This window comes from Galeopterus variegatus, unplaced genomic scaffold (genome assembly GCF_000696425.1).
Source record: "Galeopterus variegatus unplaced genomic scaffold, G_variegatus-3.0.2 Scaffold331, whole genome shotgun sequence".
NCBI classification, from domain to species: domain Eukaryota; kingdom Metazoa; phylum Chordata; class Mammalia; order Dermoptera; family Cynocephalidae; genus Galeopterus; species Galeopterus variegatus.
The window spans coordinates 183,850-197,037 of NW_007726442.1; the positions used below are offsets into that span (position 1 = coordinate 183,850).

Consider the following 13,188-nt stretch of genomic DNA (forward strand, 5'->3'; position numbering starts at 1 on the left):
TTTTTTTTTTTTTTTTTAATGACTGGTAAGGGGATCTCAACCCTTGGCTTAGTGTTGTCAGCACCACGCTCACCCAGTGAGCAAACCGATCATCCCTATATGGGATCCGAACCCGTGGCCTTGGTGTTATCAGCACCGCACTCTACTGAGTGAGCCACGGGCCGGCCCCCAAATAAATTTTTTTAAGAGAAAATTTTTTTTTTTTTTTCAAAAGATGACCAGTAAGGGGATCTCAACCCTTGGCTTAGTGTTGTCAGCACCACGCTCACCCAGTGAGCAAACCGATCATCCCTATATGGGATCCGAACCCGTGGCCTTGGTGTTATCAGCACCGCACTCTACCGAGTAAGCCACGGGCCAGCCCTAAGAGAAATTTTTTAAACCAAACTTTTTGAGGTATAATTTATATACCATCAAATAATCATTTCAAGTTTATAGTTTTAAGTTCATGGTCTGATGAGTTTTGACAAACATATGCATCTTTGTAATTGATCGTATGCCACAATCAATTTCTATCTCCCCAAATATTTCTCTTATTTCTTTGCAGTTAATCCCTACCACCCCTAGCCCCAGAAGACCACTGATCTGCTTTCTGTCTCTAAATAGATATACATTTCTAGAATTTCAAACAAATGGAATCATACGACATGTTTTCTTGTGTTAACTTCTTTTGCTCAGCATAATGTTTCTTTTTTTTTTTAAACTTTTTTCTTTGTAGCTGGCCTATACAGGGATCTGAACTCTTTTTTTTTTTTTTTTTTTTAATGACTGGTAAGGGGATCTCAACCCTTGGCTTGGTGTTGTCAGCACCATGCTCAGCCAGTGAGCAAACCGGCCATCCCTATATAGGATCCGAACCCGTGGCCTTGGTGTTATCAGCACCGTGCTCTCCCGAGTGAGCCACGGGCCGGCCCGGGATCTGAACTCTTGATCTTGGTGTTATAACATTGCACTCTAACTGACTGAGCTAACCAACCAGCCCCACTCAGCATGTTTCTGAGATTCATTCATGTTGTTGAGCAAAACAGTAGTTTGCTCCTTTTTATTTCTTAGTAGTATTCCATTGCAAAAATATGTAGCAATTTGTTTCCAGTTTTGGGCCACTATGAATATTTGTGTATAAGTCTCTGTGGACATGTTTTCATTTCTCTTTAGGAATACCTGGGAGTAGAATTGTTGGGACATAGTGTATGTAGGTGTATGCTTAACTTTGTATATTTAACATAAGAAACCACTAAATAGTACATCAAAGTAGTTCTATTTTATACTCTAATGTACGAGAGTCCCAATGGTTCTATATCTTCAGTATCATTCAGTATTGTCAGTCTTTTTATTATTATTCTTTATATGTGTGTGTGTATGTTTGTGGCTGGCCAGTACGGGGATCCAAATCTATGACTTTGGTCAGTCTTTTAAAATTTAACAATTCTAGTGGGTTTATAGTGGTATTTCACTGTGGTTTTTATTTGCATTTCTCTGATGACTAATGATTTGAGCATTTTTTCATTTACTTATTGGCTATTCATATATCTTCCTTTGTGAAGTGTCTGTTCAAATCTTTTGTCCATTTTGTTATTAGGTTATTTTCTTATTTTGAGTTGTAAAATTTATATGTTTTGGGTACAAATCCTTTGTCATATATATGTACTGTGAATATTTTCTCCCAGTCTGTGGCTTGCCTTTCATTTTCTTAAATGAAATAGTAGAAGTTTTTAATCTTGAAATCTAATTGAATTTTTCTTTTCTGTTTAGTGCTTTTTTTTATCCTCACTTGTATAAGAGATCTTTGCCTATATTATTATGTATTTTTTTTTTTTTTTTTTTTTTTAAAAGATGACCGGTAAGGGGATCTTAACCCTCGACTTGGTGTTGTCAGCACCACGCTCAGCCAGTGAGCGAACCGGCCATCCCTATATGGGATCCGAACCCGTGGCCTTGGTGTTATCAGCACCGCACTCTACCGAGTGAGCCACAGGCCGGCCCCATATTATTATGTATTTTATAGCTTTTGTTACTATTGTGAATGGAATTTCTTTTCTATAACATTTTCTTTCTTTTCTTTTTTTCTTTTTAAAGATGACCTGTAAGGGGATCTCAACCCTTGACTTGGTGTTGTCAGCACCACGCTCAGCCAGTGAGCCAACCGGCCATCCCTATATGGGATCCGAACCCGTGGCCTTGGTGTTATCAGCACCGCACTCTCCCGAGTGAGCCACGGGCTGGCCCTCTATAACATTTTCTATTTAGTTATTGCTATATTTAGGTAAGGTATTGATTTTGGCATTATATTTTATAAGTAGCCATACTGCGGGGCCAGCCTGTGGCTCACTCGGTAGAGTGCGGTGCTGATAACACCAAGGCCACGGGTTCGGATCCCATACAGGGATGGCCAGTTAGCTCACTGGCTGAGCGTGGTGCTGACAACACCAAGTCGAGGGTTAAGATCCCCTTACCGGTCATCTTAAAAAAAAAAAAAAAAAAAAAAAAAAAAAGTGTTGTGATGCAGTAGAGGATTCCTGGTGGACATTGGTAGTGGCAACGGACGCATTGTGATAGCAGCTGCCAAGGAAGGATTCCCAGCTGTTGGTTATGAATTAAATCCATGGCTAGTTTGGTACTCCAGATAACCGCGATTGGCGAGAAGTTGTGCATGGATCCGCCAAATTTTGCATTTCAGATTTTTTGGAAGGTCACGTTCTCGCAGTACTCAAACATTATTTTTGGTGTGCCTCAGATGATGCGGCAGTTGGAGAAGAACTCGAACTTGAGAATGACGCGAGAGTCATTGCTTGCTGGTTCCCTTTCCCGCACTGGATCCCGGACCACGTCACCGGAGAGGGGATAGATACTGTGTGGGCATACGACGTGGGCACTTTTAGAGGAAGTCAAAAAGGGCCGGCCCGTGGCTCACTCGGTAGAGTGCGGTGCTGATAACACCAAGGCCACGGGTTCGGATCCTATATAGGGATGGCCGGTTTGCTCACTGGCTGAGCGTGGTGCTGACAACACCAAGTCAAGGGTTGAGATCCCCTTACCGGTCATCTTTAAAAAAAAAAAAATAGAGGAAGTCAAAAGAGGCCCTGAAAATCGATGCATTTCCAGTCGGTCATTCCAATATAAACTTTACTGAGAGTGCTTTTCAGAAATATTGGTGCTCGTCTGATTTTATAGACTTACAGCTGTGCCTTTAGCAACAGAGTGTATTTTTCTTTGGTATGAAATGAGAAACTACTATTACTTTCCTTACCTTTTTTTTTTTTTGACCGGTAAGGGGATCTTAACCCTTGACTTGGTGTTGTCAGCACCACGCTCACCCAGTGAGCGAACCGGCCATCCCTATGTGGGATCCGAACCCGGGGCCTTGGTGTTATCAGCACCACACTCTCCCAAGTGAGCCACGGGCCGGCCCCTACTTTCCTTACCTTTTGAGAGGAAACAAACAGAAGTTAAGAAAAACAGGTAGATTTAAAATCTGCTTTTGACTTTTCATGCACTTGGATATATGAAAATATGAGTAAGTGCTGGTCCTGTTCATGGGTAGGAAAGATGTCAACAGCTCTTCACGTAATAAACAAGGTGCTTTCATGCCACAGATGAGGAGGAACAACTTTTAAAGAAAGCATATATAAGTAAATGTTTGTGGTTTCCTATAACTTTATTTATATTTAAGATTTATCTTTTTTTCTGTACTTCATGGCAAAATTAATTTTCTAAAGGATTCAGAGAGGCATTTATATTTTATAACATTTATTTAAAATAAGTTGTTACTGTATTTTATTGAATCTAAGATGTATATATGTATATGCATATATGTGTGTGTAAGTGTGTATATACATATACACATTTTAACATTCCTGAAATTATGACATACCTTCCAACTGAAGGTGTTTTACAGGTTTAATTGGTGGTGGCGTACATTATGATGTAGTTTGATAGCATATTAGATTTGATGAAATATGGTATACAGAGACGATACATGATATAGTGGAATAGTTAGTAATGATTTAATAGAAAAATAAATGATTGTGAGCTTTGGTGTAAGCCTGACCTGGGTTCAGATCCCTGCTTTGTCATCAGCAAGAACCCTTGGACACATGACTTACTGTTTCTGAGCCTTGGTTTTCTGAATATCCCTCCCATTGGGCTAATAATACACTGAACAGGGGACTGGAGACCAATTTGTAAAACTTGTAGCACATAGTCTTTGGTCCGTAAAAGGTATTTACTATTTTAGACACTAAGGAAAAGCTTATTCACAGAAGTTGCAGATTATTTCTGCTAGTCACTTTATTTTATGAGTGCAGCCACTTATTTAATAATTCTCATTTACGAGAGAGACTTGAATCACAGAAAATAATTGAACTCCCAGTCATACACCTGTAACCTAAATACAAAACTGTCTTGGGGCCGGCCCGGTGGTGCACTGCTACAGTGCGCCGCTTGGGAGCGCGGCGGCGCTCCCGCCGAGGGTTCAGATCCCACATACAGACCACCGCTCACTGGCTGAGTGAGGTGTGGGCACAACACCGAGGGTTGCGATCCCGTTGCCGGTCAAGAAAAAAGACAAAAAGGAAAAAAAAAAAAAACCTGTCTTAACAGAAATTTAATAAAGTAAGATGGTCGCATCTTTAACTAAAAAAATAAAAAATGAAATAAAATACTCCAGCAAAATCTTAATAATAATAATAAGTGGGAGGGATAGATAAAACAAAAATAATGGGTATTGATTATTATTGAACTGAGTGATGGGTATATGGGGGTTCATATACTATTCTTTCTCCTTTGTGTATGTCTGAAAAATTTCACAATGAATGGTTTAAAAATGTACAGTTGGAAGAGACCTCCAAGATATTTTACTATGACAACATCAAGATTCAGAACAATGTGGACAATATGGTATTATTTCTATCAAAAAAAGAGAGAAAAAAGACTACGAATATTTGCTTGTATATGCATAGAATATCTCTGATAAGATACACAAGAAACTGTTAACATTAGTTGTGTCCTAAAAGGACGACAGCATGACTTGGGGACGAGTGAGAAGATTTTTTAATCTGTATATCCTCTTAAACCTTTAAGATTTGTTCCCCAATTTTTCTTTTTCTTATTTTGGTGGTTGGTCAGTAACAGGGATTAAACCCTGAATCTTGGTGTTATAACACTGCACTCTAACCAACTGAGCTAAGTGTCCTTCCCAAACCTTTTAAATTTTTTTTTTTTTTTTGGTCTTTTGTCTTTTTCCGTGTCCGGCAACGGATCGCAACCCTCAGTGTTGCCCCCGTACCGGACCGGGGACCGGCAACGGGATTGCAACCCTCGGTGTCGCCCCTGCGCCTCGCTCAGCCAGTGAGCGTGAGCGGGAACCGGTCTGTATGTGGGATCCGAACCCTCGGGCGGGAGCGCCGCCGCGCTGGGTTAAGATCCCCTTACTGGTCATCTTTTTAAAATAAATAAATAAATAAATTTTTTGAAAACATGTATTCAAAAAGTAAAAAGCATTCAAAGTAAATAGATAATTTCTGATAATGTGGCTGTTACTTTTTTTTTTTTTCCTTCAAAGATGACCGGTAAGGGGATCTTAACCCTTGACTTGGTGTTGTCAGCACCACGCTCAGCCAGTGAGCCAACCGGCCATCCCTATATGGGATCCGAACCCGGGGCCTTGGTGTTATCAGCACCGCACTCTCCTGAGTGAGCCAGCCACGGGCCAGCCCCATGGCTGTTACTTTTTCACGATTGTTAAGAAAGGATTCCTAAAATAAAAGAGGTATAATGTAGCCAAGAGTTTTAATAAGTTTATTTATTTATTTATTTTTAAAGATGACCGGTGAGGGGATCTTAACCCTTGGCTTGGTGTTGTCAGCACCATACTCACCAAAGTGAGCTAACCGGCCATCCATATATAGGATCCGAACCCGTAGCCTTGGTGTTCTCAGCACCGCACTCTCCCGAGTGAGCCATGGGCCAGCCCTACTAATTTTAATAAGTTTAGAACCAAAATCTTAAGTACTACTATAAAAACATTAGAGGTGGGAAGAAATATGAGGGGAAAACTAAAAGCAAGTTAAAGTCTTATCTTATTTGAGAGAAGGTGAAGATTATAGATATTGAATAATTATTAGGTACAGAAAAAAATTTAAGTTTAAATATAAGAATATACATATGTATAATCAATAAAAAATAAAGTAAAAAATATACATAAGAGTAATTACTACTTGACTAGAAATAGGATCTACAACTAGAGGAGAAAAATGTAACAAAGACATTTGATCAGTCAAGCAAAGGCCAGGAGATGAAAATATAAAAAACAATAAAAGCTGGCTGGTTAGGTCAGTTAGTTAGAGCATGGTGCTGATAACACCAAGGACCAGGGTTCAATCCCTGTACCAGCCAGCTGCAAAAAAAAATTTTTTTTTAGATATGTATATATGATAATAAAGCATCATACCTAGAAACCATGGAATAAGATAGTAGCATAAAACCTAAGATATTAGTGATCACAATAAATGGGAATAGGTTGCACTTCCCTAATTAAAAAAGAAAGACTCTAAAAACAGAGTTTTTAAAAATCCAGTTATAGGGCCAGCCCATGGCTCACTTGGGAGAGTGTGGTGCTGATAACACCAAGGCCGCGGGTTCAGATCCCTATATAGGGTTGGCCGGTTAGCTCACCTGGGAGAGTGTGGTGCTGACAACACCAAGTCAAGGGTTAAGAGCCCCTCACCGGTCATCTTTTAAAAATAAATAAATAAATAAAAATTAAAAATCCAGTTATACAAGGGTACTTCAAAAAGTTTGTGGAAAAAATAGAATTAAAAGATAATACAGATCTTTCAGGCCGAGCCCGTGGCGCACTCGGGAGAGTGCAGCGCTGGGAGCACAGCAGCGCTCCCGCCGCGGGTTCAGATCCTGTATAGGGATGACCAGTGCGCTCACAGCAGTCACTGGCTGAGCGCGGTGTGGCCGGTCTCAAAAAAAAAAAAAGATAATACAGATCTTTCCGTGAATTTTTTGAAGACCGTTCACATATTTATAGGAGACAGACCTAAAACAAAATGACACAGAAATATTGAAAATAAAGGAATAAAGACACACCAGGCAAATGTGATTTAAAACAATAAAGAAGGGTGGCTGGTTAGCTCAGTTGGTTAGAATGTGGTGTTGGTCAAGGGTTCAGATTCCCATACCAGCCACCAAAAAACAAAAAACAAAAACAAAACAAAAAGGATGAATGGCAATATTAATACCAGGCAAAGTAGGATTCAAGGCAAAAGGTGCTAAATGGTACAAGAAAGGTACCATTTGTTTATATTGGCAAAGGGAAAAATTAACCAAGAGGGAAGATACAGCTGTTATTGAATTTTACATACAAAAAAACATTGTAGTGAAATACGCAAAGCAAAGACTATTAGAAGTACAAGAATATGACGAAGATAAAATCATGGTAGGACACTAACATAACTCTTAGACTGACAGATCCAAAGAGCCAATCAGGTAAGGATATAGAAGATTTGAATATTACAAATAATTTGTTGAATTTAATACATTTTTTTGTAGAACTTTTTTTTTTTTTTTGTCTTTTTTCCGTGTCCGGCAACGGATCGCAACCCTCAGTGTTCGCCGCGCTTCCCAAGCGGCGCACTATCCAGTGCACCACCGGGCCGGCCCAGAACTTTGTACCCCCAAATAGACTACACATTATTTTCAAAGGCTGTAGAACACAACAAAAATTAATCATCTGTAAAGAAAATAGTAATAAATTCCAAGGAGTAAAGGAATACCAGCCAGATGTCATGGAAGATGGCAGAGTAGAAAGCTCCAGGAATCCATTCCTCCACTTAAACAATTATTGAGCTGTCAGAAACTGTCTGAAATAACTGTTTTGGAATTCTGTAGTGTAATGGAATACCTGGAGCTCTAGGGGAGAGCTTGATGAAGAGGCTGGTAAGTTTTGGTAAATTTATTTGTTTGTTTGTTTTGGTGGCTAGCCGGTTCAGAGATCCAAACCCATGACATTGGTGTTATAAGGTTGGTAAATTTCTTGAAGTGTTGGTCTTTCATATAGCAGCTACCATCCCCCAGCCCCACAGCAGGCAGGTGACAGGTCAATGGTCCTCCAAATATCAGGATTGTGGGCCGGCCCGTGGCTCACTCGGGAGAGTGTGGTGCTGATAACACCAAGGCCACGGGTTCGGATCCCATATAGGGATGGCTGGTTAGCTCAGTGGGTGAGCATGGTGCTGACAACACCAAGTCAAGGGTTAAGATCCCCTTACCGGTCATCTTTTTTTAAACAAAAAACAAATATCAGGATTGTGTGATTTGATTCCTAATTGCTGCTTTTTAAAAATTGTTTTTTGTAATCTTAAAAAAATTTTAATTGTACATATTTATGGGGTACAACAAGATATTTTGATACATGGTACATTGTATAATGACCAAATCAAGGTAATTAGCAGACCAATCATCTTAAACATTTACCATTTCTTTGTGATGAGAACGTTCAAAAACTACTCTTCTAGGTATTTTGAAATATACAATACAATATAGTTAACTCTAGTAGTACTGCTATGCAATTGAACATCAAAACTTATTCCTCCTATTTAACTGTGGCTTTGCACCTAACCAATCTCTCACCATCGACCTCCCACCCTCCTCATCCTCTGGTAACCACCATTCTAACTTTTCAGTTCTGTGATGGCTGAGGTAGTGGTACAGAGGTTAGTCCTTGCCTCAACATCCACAGGCTGAAGTGGTTTATAGTGTATTTAAAGAAAAAGTACTTTGGTTTTTGTTTTTTGCTTTTATTTTTCTTTTGGGGAGCCAGACATTTAAGAAAATCTTTGTCAGGTTACTGGCTGATCTCGGAGATAACAGAACAGAAACTTCAGTGACCACACACAATAAGGAATACACACTTTGCAAAAATAGTTTGCAAAAGTCACAAACAGATGGCTCCAGCCTTCAGGAAACAAGATTCAGCAATCCCTGAAGAAAGAGAGAATTAGATTTCCAGAGTTATCACAATATACTTAAAATGTCCAGTTCTCAAAAAACAATTACAAAACATAACAAATAAACAAGAAAGTATGGCCCAACCTCAGGAAAAAAAGAATTTGACAGAAACTATCCCAGAGGAAGCCCAGACACTGGAATTACTAGTCAAAGACACTAAATCAACTGTCTTAAATATGTTCAATGAACCATGGACAAAGAATTAAAGGAAATCTGGAAAATAATGTATTAAAAAATGAGAATATCAATAAAGAAAAAGAAATTAGAACAGGGCCTGAATAGACATTTCTCCAAAGAATATGTACAAATGGCCAATAAAGACATGAAAAGATGCTCAACATCATTAGTCATTAGGGAAATGCAAATCAAAACCACAATTATGGTCATCTTTTTTAAAAAAACAGTCATTTTTTCTTTTTTAAAGATGACCAGGGGCCGACCCCATGGCTCACGTGGGAGAGTGCAGCGCTGGGAGCGCCAGCACTCCGGCCATGGGTTCGGATCCTATATAGGGATGGCCGGTGCGCTCACTGGTTGAGCGCGGTGCGGACGACACCAAGCCAAGGGTTGCGATCCCCTTATTAGTCTCAAAAAAATAAATAAATAAATAAAAATAAAATAAAATAAAGATGACCAGTAAGGGGATCTTAACCCTTGACTTGGTGTTGGCAGCACCAGACTCTCCCAAGTGAGCTAACTGGCCATCCTTATACAGGGATTCAAACCCATGGCCTTGGTGTTATCAGCACCACACTCTCTCAAGTGAGCCATGGGCAGGCCCATACAGTCATCTTTAAAAAAACAAACAAACCACAATTAGATGTCACTTCACATGCATTAGGATGGCTATGATTAAAAAAAAAAAAAATAGGGTCTGGCAGGTTAGCTCAGTTGGTTAGAGTGCAGACATCAAAGTCATGGGTTTGGATCCACGTACTACCCAGCCACCAAAAAAATAAAAAGGAAAATAGTAAGTGTTAGTAAGGATGTGGAGAAATTGGAACCCTTGTGCATTACTGGTGAGAATGTAAAATGGTTGCAGCCACTGTGGAAAACAAAATGTTTTTTTTTTTCCTTTTTGTCTTTTTTTTTGTGACCGGTAACGGGATCGCAACCCTCGGTGTCGCGCCCGTACCGCGACTGGCAACGGGATCGCAACCCTCGGTGTCGCGCCCGCACTGCGCTCAACCAATGAGCGGACAGGTCTCTATATGGGATCCGAACCCTTGGCGCTCGCTCCCAAGCGCCGCACTCTACCGAGTGCGCCACCAGGCCGGCCCAAACAAAATGTTAAACATAGACTTACTATATGATCCAGCAATTCTACTTCTAGGTATATACCCCCAAAAATTAAAAGCAGGGACTCATATATTTGTACATAGCAGTATTATTTACAATAGCCACATGTAGAAATAACCCAGGTGTCTATCAATAGATGAATGGATAAACAAAATGTGGTATATTCATACGACAGAGTAACATCTAGCCATTAAAAGGAATAAAATTCTGGGTTGACTGGTTAGCTCTGTTGGTTAGAGCCTCGTGCTGATAACCCCACAGTCTGGGATTCGATCCCTGTACCAGCCCGCCCAAATAAATAAATAAAATGTCCTGGAGCATTTATCTTTTTTTTTTTTGTCCTTTTTGAGACCGGCCGTACCGCGCTCAGCCAGTGAGTGCACCGGCCATCCCTATATAGGATCCAAACCCGCGGTGGGAGCACTGCTGTGCTCCCAGCGCCGCACTCTCCCGAGTGCCCCATGGGCTCGGCCCTATCTTTTTTTAAAAAAAGGAATAAAATTCTGATACATGCTACAACATGGACGAACCTCGAAAACATTATGCTAAGTGAACTAAGCCAGACACAAAAGGACAAATAATGTACGATTCCACTTATATGAGTTATCTAGAATACAGAAATTCATAGAGGAAGTAGTACTTAATACCACTGAATTGTACACTTAAAATGGTTAAAACGGTAAATTTTATGTTATGTATATTTTGACACACACACAAAGGAAAATACAAAAAGAAAAAGAAAGTCAAAATCCAAATGAGAAACTCAGAAAATATATTTCTTTTTTTTTTTTTTTGGCAGCTGGCTGGCACAGGGATCTGAACTCTGGCCCTTGGTGTTACTACTCCATGCTCTAACCAACTGAGCTAATTGGCCAGCACCCAGAAAAAATATTTCAACCCATTGATAACAGTCTTTCTTAGGATTTTCCTAAGAATTTTCTTAGTATACAGAAAGCTTTTACAAAGCAATTAGAAAAAGGTAAATGAGGGCTGGCTGGTTAGCTCAGTTGATAAGAGTGTGCGGCTCATAATACCAAGGTCCAGGATTCGATCCCTGTACCAGCCAGCTGCCAAAAAAAGAGAAATAGAAAACTTGGCAAAGGTTGTGAATGGTACACATATATACATATGAAATACATATGGCTTTTAAGCATTTTTTTTAAATCTTAATCTTATGATAAAAAGATTGCAAGTTAAAGTACGATGAGACACTACTTTTTTCCTATAAAAATGGCAACATTAGAAAGTTTGATAATACAGTGTTTTGGCAAGGATGTGGAGAAACAGACACTCTCATATTTTGTTGTTAGACTATAAATTGGTATAACTTTTTGGAAGGCAACTTATCAAAAAATTTTTAAAGTACATATTCCTTTTTTTATCAGTAAGTAACAGAAAACCCAACTCCAATAGGCTTAAACAACAAAGAGGATTTATTGGCTCATACAACTGCAAATTCCAGGAGATGAACAGGCTCTGTGATTGGTTTGATTCTGTAGACAACAATATCATCGAGGACCTAATTTCCCTTCCATCTGTCAGTTCAGCCTTCCAAAACGTGAGCTTCATCCTTAATTTGACTCCCTTCTTAGAAGCAAAAGGGCTGCAGCATTTGAAGGCTTCACATCAGCCACACCACACTGTCCAAAAGAGGAAACAAAGCTGGCTTCTGGTACCTCAGAACAAAAAACAAAAAACCTTATTTCCCCAAATACTTCAGCAATTTTTTTCTCTTTTTTTGCAGCTGGCTGGAATGGAGATCAGAACTCATGACCTCGGTGTTATAAGGCTGTGTTCTAACCAACTGAACTAACCAGCCAGCTAGCAATACCTCCTAACATTTCATTGACTTGAATTGGGTCACTGGCCCATTCCTGAATAATCCCCTTGACCAGGACAATGGTATGCATTGATCAGCTAAGTCTGTGTTGCCTCAACCAATCACTGAGGCATGGAGGATGGGCTTACCCTGATTGGGTTACACCCAAAGTGCACCCCTCTAGAAGCTGAGGGTGAGATCAATCCCCCTCTCCAAATTTTATGACTACTAAACAATGGGGAAGATATGGAATGGATGTTGGGCAGGGAATCACATTGGCCACTATATACTTTGATCTAGCAACTATACTTCTAGGAATTTATCCTATAGCTATACTGGCACATGCACACAAATAAGTATGTTCCAGGATATTGTTTGTAATAACGGGATATTGAAAACAATTGAAATACCGAGGACTGGTTAAATAAATTATGATATAGCCATAAAACTAATAAGGCAGCCATATATGTATTGATATGACACAATCTCAAAGATATATAAAGTGAAAAAAGCAGAGTGAATAATAGCATGCTACCATTTCTGGAAAAAAAGGGGGGGAGATGGATATATAGATATACGAGGGTATTTCAAAAAGTTCGTGGAAAAATAGAATTAAAATATGAGGGTCTGGCAGACTAGCTCAGTTGGTTTGAGTGTGGTGCTGATAACACCAAGGTCCAGGGTTTGGTCCCTGTACTGGCCAGCTGCCAAAATAGATAAATAAAGAAAGAATGTGAATCTGTCCATGAATTTTTTTTTTTTTTTTGGCGTGGCTGGCTGGTACAGGGATCCAAACCCTTTGACCTTGGTGTTATAATACTGTAGTCAAACCAACTGATCCATGAACTTTTTGAAGATCCCTCATAGATATATTTTTAAGTGGAAAAAAATAAGATAAAAAAGATTTTTTAAAAATAAGATATTTTAGGGCCGGCCCAGTGGCGCACTGGATAGTGCGCCGCTTGGGAAGCACAGCGGCGCTCCCGCCCGAGGGTTCAGATCCCACATGCGGACCGGTTCCCGCTCACTGGCTGAGCGAGGCGCGGGGGCAACAC

General features: G+C 39.8%; 1 long non-coding RNA gene and 1 pseudogene across 2 annotated transcripts in view; one reads left to right on the forward strand and one right to left on the reverse strand.

Moving 5' to 3' along the window:
* The window catches only part of LOC103586327, a 14,375-nt pseudogene extending 11,156 nt beyond the window's left edge, over positions 1-3,219 (forward strand).
* An 8,505-nt stretch (positions 3,220-11,724) lies between these two features.
* Positions 11,725-13,188, reverse strand: part of LOC103586310 — a 2,487-nt gene continuing 1,023 nt past the window's right edge. For both annotated transcript variants that reach the window (XR_550137.1, XR_550138.1), the window contains one exon: positions 11,725-11,990. This is a non-coding gene — a long non-coding RNA (uncharacterized LOC103586310). The remainder of the gene's footprint in view (positions 11,991-13,188) is intronic.